The sequence below is a fragment of the Phalaenopsis equestris genome, unplaced genomic scaffold (assembly GCF_001263595.1).
Source record: "Phalaenopsis equestris unplaced genomic scaffold, ASM126359v1 Scaffold201371, whole genome shotgun sequence".
NCBI lineage: Eukaryota > Viridiplantae > Streptophyta > Magnoliopsida > Asparagales > Orchidaceae > Phalaenopsis > Phalaenopsis equestris.
In genome coordinates, this window is record NW_018221140.1 from 12,743 (window position 1) to 25,057 (window position 12,315).

Below are 12,315 nucleotides of genomic sequence, written 5' to 3' on the forward strand. Positions count from 1 at the left end.
ATATAATTTCATAAAAGTCATTTCATAGTAATATTACTTGTTTAATGTATAAGGCTCAAATATTTCCATGTCTTTTCATCATTGGTCATCACCCTGTCCCAAAAGTTATATAAACTATCGATAAAAGTTGAGCTTCCCCCAACATGACAGTTATCGATAGCCCCCCTGATACGAATCTCTAAAGTTCTGTTACCGCCTAATCCCAACAATTCCGAGAGTTTCATCCCCGTAACTATCTAGAGTTGGGAATACATCCCTGCAAAGTGTACTTGCAAGCATTTAAATCATCATTACTCGTGACATTTAAATCATACATTACTGTGGCATTTAGTTGGGAATACATTAATCTACCCATACATTACTCGTGACATTTAAATCATCATTCTTGCATCAAACATTTCTCAGGCATCACATGTATCATAGGCATGAAGTATAATAAATGAATACCTGCAGACAATTAATATCATAAACATGGTCATATGTATCATAGCATGATCATAACATCATATGTATTGTAAGAACGGTAAACATGTGTTCATACATTCAATTGTAGATATTCATTTACAACATGCAACAAAACTCTAAATGCATCTATGCCAAACTGAAAATCAAATGAAAACCTATAGAAGATTATTTTTTTAAAATTAGTATGTAAATACTTCAGGTGATTTGACGGAGCTGCCCTACTGCTAGTTCCCGAACGCTCGACTTGAGCTCGCCGCCTCATATAGAAAACCTAGGAATCATAAGCATCGTAGGAATTCATAAAATTTGGGCTCCCTGCATGATTAACCCCAAAATAAACATTAAATGTCAAAACATACCTTAAAAGGGATTCAACATACATTCGCCTTTGTGAAAAATAGCAAATCTCTCCCCAACACTTCCTAACACCTTAATCTTCAATTTTGCCTTGTTGATTTTGTGCTAAAAGTCATATGAAACCTTTCAAATTACTTTTGACGCTTCCAACACATGATCGACGCCTTCGATTCTACCAGAAATAAGAAAAGCACAAAAAGTAAGGCAAAGGTCAAAGTGGAAGGATAAGGAAATAGCGTGAAAGAGAAATTCCTACCTTTTAATTTCATCCTCGAAGCCTTGCTACGAACTGCGGCCTCCCTGTGGGTGCTCGGTTGCTGCTCGCGCACCTTGCACTGTAGCAAGTGTCGCAACTCCTCTACAAAGCCGCAACTGAGTCACTGCAATGAGGGAGGAAATCGTGAAAGAGAGTAGAAGGGAATTGGCAGGGCACAATTGAATCTCGGGAATTCCTATTCGATCGAATTCGATGACTAAAAGGTGTAAAAGGAGGAGGGGAATAGTAAGAGTACGAGCGATTAAAGGATGAATTAGGATAATTAAGAATTAATTAAGTTAATAAAACTTAAAACTTCTCAATTTTATATATCTCAACCATTAACAATTCATTTATGGTACTTTATATCGAATTGATCAATTTCATGCATAGAATTTAATAAAATTATTTTGATTGAATTATGAGAGATGAAAAAATTTGGGGTACTTTTCCAAATTGTTGTATTTACTTAATTTTTCAACTGTTGGGTGTTATATAAGGCCCCAAATGAGTAGAATCCAATCAACCTCAGAGAAGTTGGGCAGGTGTGTGCTTATGAAAGACGCCATAAGGATGCTAAGAGTGTCTTGGATTACACCATCATGGGGAAAATGCAAGCTCATAAGTACTCTAATAACTTATTTTACAAGTTTGGCTGAACAATGATAGATAAATCATATTTATTTCTAGTATACTCTTAAAATTTTTTTTGGAACCTCACATATACAACAAATCAGAAGAAGATGATGATCTACTACCCTAGATGGAGGGTGAACAAGTCACAACAATTGTTGAGCAAAGCTCTAATTAGACTTCTCTAGCTTCTCTTTTAATGTATTGATAATTGTTTTATTCATATGACAATTTTATTTATAAAGGCTTGAACAGAGAGGTACGAAGATCACTATTGCAAGTAAGCTAAATTATTTGGCTCCATGTCTTCTTTTGAAGTAGTTATTCAAAAGGAAGTAACTAGTGAATTAGTAATCATTACGAGAAAATATTTTCTTCTAGGTCTCATGTTCGCCCCAACACTAGCCACAAGTGTTACTTAGCGATCAACTAGAGAGGAGGCAAGACCCTCCATGACTGATGGGCAGTTTGCCAAGAAATGGGTGAATTTACATCTTCTATGACCAAAGAAGTTGATTCTTCAATGGTTGAGGGGAGTACCCAAGTAGATACTATGCCATCAACCCGCTAATGAATCCACTAGACGGAGGGATAAAAAGCTGACCATAAAAGTAAGGCCGCAGGAGATCGCTCGTAGGTAAAAAGACAATGTAGTTGTTGAAACTCCCATTCAAGAAGACGAGCGTATGCCCAAGGGGATTAGGACAGGTCGCTATGTTGAAAAGTCTCTCTTCAAGTAAACTAAGAGCAAAAAAAGATGAAGATTGGACATATTTTGAGCTAGAACAAAAGATAGTTTATCGGTTCAAATCGATCTCTCCATAAACTAAAACAAGAAATCAAATGAGACACCACTGCTTGCACACCAACTTGGCCGAACTATTAGCTTATCATCTATAGAAGAGAAGAAGTGTAGGATTGATAAGAATACACTCATTCCTGTTCCTGCTAAGTGATTGCAAGCATCTAAATAACAATTTTCTTATTCATTGGCGGGGTTTCTAAGGAGATCATCGAGAGATCTTGCCAAAAGAACAATAAAGAAGATAATATGGAAAAGAAGCTCGTTGAGGCAAAGGAAAATGTTACGGCTAGCAATGCCCTCATCAAAAGACCAAATAAGAAAATTAGCTCAAGTTCAAATATGACACTACCCATGTCCTCAATATTTGTCTCTTGATTATTATTAGATCATCTTTAATGGGTCGAGCTTGCAAATCTTCTCGAGTTCTTTGTGACGATAACTAATTCGACTTGTCACAACAAAAACCCGAACGCTACTCATTATTGATCTTGTAGCAAATGGAAGAGTCCTGCCTCATAGGTTTGACATTTGTTTCAAAAGTTTGAGATAAAAGGTTTTAGATTGTTTGACCTTGATAAGCCTTCAGTACTTACATTCAGAATCTTCAGCAATTTGTGAATATAACTACTTGTCAGAGAGGCCCTTGGCAAACTTCTATAAATAATGGCAATTTTTTTATAACCTATGGATGTTGTGAATAGGTCCTAAAGCGATGGAGTTTAAGGATATTGGTGCACTCACTTGAACGAGTTCCCTAAGTGAAATAAAGATGTAAAAAATACTTATAGGTGGTTGGTTGAGATTTCTAGGTATACAAAAATCTTGATGATAGAAATGATATGTCCAGAGATAAATTGTCCAAGAAAATGGAAGAATAAGACAAAATGTATGCCCTCTCCTTAACTTTCATAAGCATTATTGTTGTCCAAATTGACAAACTCTTTGTTTGTTGATGTTCGGAGGTGATTGATAGTCATTAATCATCGACATCCTTTCAGCAACACTGGGTTTTCCATAAGGCTTGCATTATGCACTTATCCATTATCTTGTATGGCTTTCCTTCAAGTGGATATACGCTTGGCTTATAGCTTAACAGCAAGATTAGGACTACCTTCTCACAAACTTTATTACCGATCTTTTTTGGAGTAATCAGTAAGGAATTAGGGCTGCAATTAACTAAGTCGAGTTGAGCAAGGCTATGTTTAAGCTTGACCTTGTTTATAAAATTCATGCAATTAGCTTAGTTCTTGTTTGAGTTTGATTTTATTTATTTCATATGAAAGTAATCAAGTCATCGTCAAGCAGATTAATGAGTAAAGTATGTCAAGCTACATAACTTTTTATCCAAACAATCTTTATTAAGCAATTAAAATTAGTGCTACCGTGTTATTTATTTTCTAACTAAATAAGTCGCATCGAACAAAATAATTAGCATGGTTTATTTATTTATTTTTTAATCAAATAAGCTTTTATCGAGCTTATAAATGAGTTGCTTTTTAAACTTAAATAAATAAGCTTTAAATAAATGAGCTATTAAATGAATAATTAAAAGAAACATATAAATGCATAAAATAAATGAACAATTAAACAAATAAGTAATGCTATGCTATGTACTACAAATTAAAATTTAATTTAATATAGTAAAAATGAATTTTAAATAAAGCTTAACTTAAACTATGACTGATTTTATTCAAAAGCATTTAATCGATTTTATTTATGAACTTTAAATGAAGTTGTTTATCAAGTTTGTTGACGAGTTTTAAATGATATTGTTCGCGAACAAAAACGAATTGATTAAATAGGTGTTCAAGCTTTTTCATTTAACAATCAAGTATTCATTAAAGTGTTCAAACTTGTACAATTAGTTAATCCAACAAACATAAATGAGGTCATATCGAGTTGAATTACTAGTTGTTCAAACACATGGTTCATCTGCAGCTCTATAAGCAACGTAATATTTGTGTGGTCAACTCTTTCCTATGTGCGGATGATAAAACTCCAACATTCTTAAGCTGAAAAAACATTACATTACAACAATACACAAAATTTTTATTAATAAACATGGTATTCTCTAAATCAGTCAGATTTGATGATATCTAGAAAAAACGTCAAAGAAACTGATGACTACGTAACCAACCGCAGAGTCGACTAGTACATCAATTCATAGAGGTGGATAGTTATCAATCACACCCAAACACTAAGAGTCCGCTGAGGTGCAACAGAAGCAGAGAATTCGATCAGACTAAATTCTAACATTCATCTTGACTTACAGAGTTAGGACCAAGTGGGTGACAAAAGAGTATAACAAAATCGCCATAATACAAATGTGATACATTGCTTGTCATAACACATTCATATACATACTCGAAAGCGTGGAAAAACATAAGCTCAAAACATATAACTTATACAAAACTATTAATTCCAACATAAATAAAATACATTCCCAATAACTATATAAGTTCCCAAAACTATACAGTGCAAAATTGTACGAATCTCACCTGGCTACTCACCCTGGTGTTCTTTTCTCCTTAAAGACAACAACGTAGAGTTAGAAACGAGCTCAGTGAAATAATATACCAAAATAAGTTTTATACACGGAAAAGAAACAATGGGCATGCTCGTATGAAATTGTACATATCTACACTCAAATTTCATGTCAGCATAGTAGAAAATATAAAAAGAGAGCATAGTGTGCAGAAATCAAGACCGCTGTGTAAAGCATGTATGTCAGTCCATTCATGTGTTAGCCATAAGCATGTAATCATAAGCATGTTCATAGTAGCGTCATCATAGTAATATCATCATAGCACCATAGTAAGGTCATTTCAAAACAGTGTAACTTGTAAATGTATAAACCTCAACTATTTTCATGTTATGTCATTAAATGGGCGATCACCCTACCTCAAAGGCCATATAAACAATCGATAAAGATTGGGCCTCCTAAGATAACGGTTATCAATAGCTCCCGTGGTACCAACGGTTTTCTATATCATGTCACCATCTGATCAAACGATTCCATAATTTCATCGGTACCTTAACATCAGGAGTCGAGAATATCACATCTTGCATGGCGTAGTTGCAAGCACTCATTAACAGTCTACCCATAACAATCTTTAAGACATTTCTTAAAGCATAATACATATAGCACGCATTCATAGAAATTTCATATATGCATGTATGAATCTAACAAATGAATATCTGCAAGCAATTATTTCATAAGCATAATCACATATCATAGCATAATAACATTATATGTATCGTAAGAGAAATCAATTAATATTTAGACAATCCAAGCATGTATTTATCTACAATATACAAGAAGTCTAAATGGGACAATGTTGAATGCATAATCACATAAAACCTACAAAAGGTTATTTTTCTTAAATTAGCACAATATTATTTCACCTGACTTGATGAAACATCCCTGCAACGAGTTCTCACACCCTTGTCTCGAGCTCGCCACCTCGTATAAACAACCTGGGAAGTCATAAGCATTGTAAGAATTCATGAAATTTTATCTTGTATCATGATTAAACCAAAAATATGCCTTAAACGCCAGCACATACCTCAAACGGGCATCTCGACATAAGTCTGTCCTTCTGAGATGCCTATTTTTTTCCCCAACAATTCCTAACAACTCAATCTTCCCTTCCCCTTCGTTGATTTTGTGCTAAAGCCCTTACAGAAGCTTACAAACAACTTTCACACTTCTGACGACAATCGAAAATGAAAATGTTGCACGAGGCATGTGTCAAAATGGAAACAAAAAAGAAAAGTAATGTTTAGATAGCGAGGAAAGGGATTCGTACTGAGCAAAATCACCTCGGGGCTTCGAATTGCATCGTGAGGCTCCCAGATGGTTGCTCGCCCCTTTCTGTTCACGGCTGCTACAGTGCCCCGAGCAGAACCCTCACATGAAGGAAGATTCGGGAGAGAGAAGTGAGACGCGGCACTAAAGGTAATCCTCTTCTCATCTCAGCCATTCAATTAAAATCTATGGCTACAATGATGATGCGTTAGATGAGGAAAGGATTAGAATTAATTAAGATTTAATTAATTTAATAAAACTTATAACTTTCAAATTTTATATTTCCCAATTGATTGAAAATTTATGCATAATGTTATATCAAATTGATCAATTAGATGTGTAAAATTTTATAGAAAAAATTCGGTTGAATTCTGAGGGGTGCAAAAATTGAGGTAATTTTAAATTTGCCAAAAATTTGCCATTTCCCAAATTTGGGTGTGACACTTTGAGACAGGAATAAATATAATTCATGAAGTTGACACACAAATTCCCATTGGACATTAGCGCTATCATCATTCATGACCTAGTTTGGGTATTGGACTTCCCTACTGTACCTCACATCAAATAGTCTTTGTAACTCTCTCTGAACAAGGTCTGTGAGAATAACAATGATCGTTCAAAACTTTTACTTCACTGGCCAAGAGTTGGGACTGACGCTCAATCTATGACAAATGAATTTAGTATCAACTCATAACATCTCTTCAGCTGATCATGCGAACACAACTTAGTATTTGTAGAGAATGGGAGACTAATTCATTGCAACTTGCATAAAAAACAATGATGTCAACATATTATCTAGCTCTTATTTGGTAGCAAAGATTTATTGTATAATTTCAATGGTTTCTAGCCCACTTGTTGCATCTTGAGTTGTAGTACCTCGTCCAATATGTTCTCAGTGCCCATATATAATAGATATGAGATTGCACCAAATCTCTTCAGACAGTTATTACTTCTCTTCCACCTGAAAACTTAATTGCAACGTGATATGTTGATACGACCGCCCTAAAGATGTTGAGGGGATTACAAAAAATTGTGTTAAAGGTTGCCAAAGAATCAACAATAATGAACTCAATCATTGCATTAAATTATTAATCTTCTTTTTTTTCAGTAAAGGTGAGCCCAAATAGCAACATGCATGATTAAAACTCACAACCTCACGGTAGAAAACTATATCTTCAACCACTGTCGGGTAAGTGCATATTAGTTCTTTTCCCTAGGAGATCGATAATGTTGTGACTACTATAGCTTCTTTCTTCTCTTTAAGAACCTGTGCAAAGGGCTTGAAGTGGGGAGCAAGTGTGGCAGACATAAGCTCATCTTATCATAAACCATTTTAAAAAGAATATTTATAGAACACCTAGTGTCCATAAGAATGTTGCCTATTTGATAATTTGTGATCATTATTGTGACTAACATTGCCTAAATGTAAGCATTTCCCTTGGTAGCGGATATTTGTCTATAAAGACAATTGCTGGTTGACTTGCACGCCGACATCAAGATGACTTCCCTAAGCACACTTCCGATAGAAGCTTTTAGACTTGACTAACAAGAAACCTCTAGTCCATCTCCGCTAAGAATGGTTAGAATTACACTTGCTATGTGGATTTCCTGAGCTTAAACCAGTTCGTTACGAGTTTCATTGGCTGATGTTTTTCCTTGTTGTTGAGTAATCACTCTCAATGTGATGAATAACTTCAACTTCCCGATGTCTACACCCTTTGGTATCATGATCATAGCCACGATAATACATAATATCTCTAACAATCACATATATACCCCACAACCTTGATGGCCATTGATTTTTGAAATACTCATTGTTCTGGATGGCGTTCAGAATCTTGGCAATTGAGACTCACAATAAAGTCTGTGTAAGTAACTGATGGGCGTAAGGAAGCAATCTCTTGCCTGCACAATGGACTTGTCTCTCTTCACATTGAACTCGCTCTTATAATTGATGACTTTGCGTTCCTGAAAATATGTTATTTCTCTAAAAGTGGGTGGCAGCGATTCTCAAACTATGACCATGCTACAAACCCTATAGAGCAACTTGCTTTTTCTCTGCAAATTTAGCTAAATTCCTCTTTGACGGGAGTAACTCCAGACACCTCAAATTCCGTAAGATGAGAGAAAAGAATCTCTCTCCTTTGTAGAATTATGATTGTTAGCGAACTCCAACAGCACGCTCAGGATTGTTTGTCATTGTATGCCAATGACAAAACGGAAGAGCCCTTCTCTTAATCTCTAGGAAAGTGCAATGTCAGCCATCGCGAGTTAGAGGTCCCTAAGCTCCAATATTTCTCCGTGGAAGCAAGTAATAAAAGCTTGTAAAGTTTATCCTGGTTCTTGGCAAATTCGTAAGAGAGCCTATGAACTCATCTATGGCATTTGCGTGCTAGTGAATTACATTATGAACACTGGCTTAGAGTTCATATAGGAAGTGATTACTCATGTCAGCAAAATATTGAACATTATGGGTGCCAACTCCTTCAAAATCATGAAAAATAAAGGACACTTTAGAGTGTCATTTATCTTATGCAGGCAAACCATCGATTCAAATGAGGCAATGTGGTTAGAGGGTTCATAATTGACTTTGTAATGTTCTATAGACAAGATCTTAAATCTCACTAGGGACTCTACTTCGGCTATCTCTCTGGAAAAAGAATTCTCCAATTAGCATGGTTGGGGAGTTTCGATTGTCCTTCTCTCCCTTCCGTACTCAGACTCAGCCAAACCAGCACTGTCAAAATAATGTCTCATCATCCAGTAGAACGAGGGATGAGGTTCCCCTAGCGTCAATGAGACGTAACTGCTTCTGAAGGGAGCACATGCCCCCTTGGTGTCTTCTCAAGTGCCTCTCCCATTATAATCATCATTTGTTCCTTCAGCTTATTGATTCATTTCGTGGTGTCACAAACTCTCAAGCTTAGTTCATATCACTAATAATCTATGTTACATAGTTATTCTCCTTGTGTAACACATCTTATTTGTAGTAAGATTTATGTTCACCACACATTTTAGAATATTGAATCACAAATTGTCTATGAATTCACACCGTAAAAAAAAAAGTAACAAAATGAAGTTATTAATCAAATAAGAGAAAAAAAACTTTATCCTTGTATAGAAAAAAGAGAGAAAAAATGATCCCTTTTACACGGATCTCTTATTTATAGAGAATCAATTAATCATCCACAGATCCCAAAAGATCCTTGATTTATCTCTACTTTTCTTCTTTTGGCATTGACACTATGATTAATACCCTATTTTGATGTTCGTTCCTCATAACACTCATCGAATCACAGCCTTGTCTATCTGTTTAGCTTTTGGGATGATCTGACATCGATCAACTCATCTCAAGAGAAAGTCAACCTTCTCAAGCAAGTTAATTTTTGGGTTGTTAGAAGAATCGAATCCTTTGATGAGCGGATGGGAGATATCAACCAAATTACAGTCTCATGACACGATCACCATAAATAGATTATCACGCAGACTTGCCAATTGACTTAAGTGGTATGGTCCAGTTGGCTCCTCATCCGAACTCATGCTCGTAGCAAGGACTTGGCTAAGGAACCCGCATTCTGCCTTGGGATGTACACTTAGTTCGCCTTGGCAAATTATCTGGTTCCTAATACAGGGGCGATCATACAAGTACATTACTTGGTTGCATGAATTTTAGTCTTAATTTCAAGGTTGTTTGGCTTGTTAAAAAATGGCGTAAAGTAAAGAAATACAAATCTTTTAAAAAGTAGTTTCGTTTGGATGAAAAAGAACGATTTGTAAAATTTTCAAGTATCGGAAATTCACCATTTCATCCACTTCAACGTATTTGGAATTTGCCTGATTTGAATTTCAAATACATTGCAAATATGAAACATCACCTGTTGTCGCCGCCCTTATCGATTGCTTGCCTGGTACTTTAGCCATTGCTTTATTATATGTTTTGTCAGCTGTGCCGCCCACAAGCTCACTCCAATAACACTCACAACATCGGTCACCCACCACCTATCAGCCGCCAAACATTACCTTCGTGCGCCACTCTAGCAAACCACGGTTGTTAGCCACCTGTCATTGCCACCAACCATTGCAAGCCATTGCCACTATTCGTCAGCCATCGCCGCCAACTACCATCATCAAGCTTTACACTTAAAGTGAGTTTACTTCAAACCAAAAATCAAAAAAGAAATTCCGCGCATTTGCTTTACTCTCAGCAAAACAGCTCTAAACATTTCAAATTCACTACATTTACTTTACATTGTATTCATTATTACTCCTCATTCCATTTTCAACAAAACAAACAACCACTTCATTGGTGTCACAAAATTTTAAGAAGATTTCATCATGTCCCAAACATCATTGGCTGTGGTTACAACTAATTTCCACGGTCATTGAATTCCATAATCATGTCGTAATTGAGCAGCCTTTTACATGCCAAGCAGCAAAATCAAGATCATCTTCTCTTCCTATGTTGTCAAAAATATAGCCTAGCTTTTCTTTTTCTTTGAGAAGGTTCTCACAATTTAGTACAAAATAAGATAATTTTTACCATTCAGCATCAATGAAAGTTGTCAGTCATGCTAGTTATTAGGTTGAGAGTCCAGGTTGGATACAAATATTTTCCGGCAATTGTTAATTTGCAGAGATTAGTTCCAATGAGTAGCAAAAATTTTAGATGGCCCTAATTTTCTCACATTTAATTTCTTAGAAATTACTAATGCAAACATTTCTGAATTTAAATACACCATGATTTTATCACCACGTTTAAACACGACATATCTCCAATTCACACAAGTAAGAACTTGTAATTGTCATAGTGAATAACTTTTTACTATGAATATCCACATGCAAGTTATGCACATTATGAGAAAATGATTATACAGATACACTAGATAGATTCTATAGGAATTTCAACGAAATCTATAAATATTCTAGGTTAAAACCCTATGTAAATCTCAAATGAATTCATGCTAGCAGATCAATTTACAAACATTAAATGATCAAAATAGTCCTTTAACTTTTTAAATGGGTCCATTTCATCCTGAACATTTTCGGGAGATCACTTTAGTCCCACAAAAGTCAAACTGATTTGATCATACAATCACTTATGTTATTACTTCGGATAGAAATTTGTGGAGGAAAGATTATCATTAGAACTTTGGGATCTTAATGGTCAACCTCACTACGTCATATTTCCTCAAGCTAATGAGAACAAATCTACAAAGTGTAAAAGGCCCTCATTAAAAGCTTCCATTTATTAATTTCTATCAATAGACATGGAAAAATTAGCCAATAATGAGTCAACATGTACACTTCTTTTCCTATCCCTTGGCCTAACTAGGTTGTCCATGAATTATTGTAGGATTGTGCTAGAATTTTTCATAGAAATTAGGGCTAAATAAATATTTTATTTCTCCAATGTAGACAATACAACCACAAACATATGAAATAAAGAAAAACACAGAGAGTTCGAGAGGTAGGAAAACTCTATCAAACGCTAAACCTAAGACTCAAACACAATAATCGCATGCATAACTCTAACCCTAAACATGTTGTCCTATTTATACTAAGCAATAATAAATAACAAAAGATAAATTTTCCCTTAGGTTACGCCGGTGCAACAACACTCATCTACCAACAAAACATCTTGTCCTCAAGTTGGATAAAAGGAAATTGTTGTTCGATCAAGCTCCCCTGCCTCCTCGTCGCATACTGTGAGAACTTGGAATATGTCCGATCCTAGCAACTTTGCTCTGGGGCAAACTTTTCATCACACAGAAAACATACCTCATTTGCTCACTTCTCCAAACACTTGATGTTGACCACTAGACAGGCATCCATATTCTTCTCCTTCAATCGTATAGGTCCTCGATGTCATAGTCATTGAGGTACTATTGTGTAATTCTCCCATAGTGTTGCTGTCGGCGCGAAAAGGGGGAAGTTTGTTTTGTTCAAAAGTTGCTCGTAAGAAGCTGTCGGTCGCCGAAATCGAAATCTCGT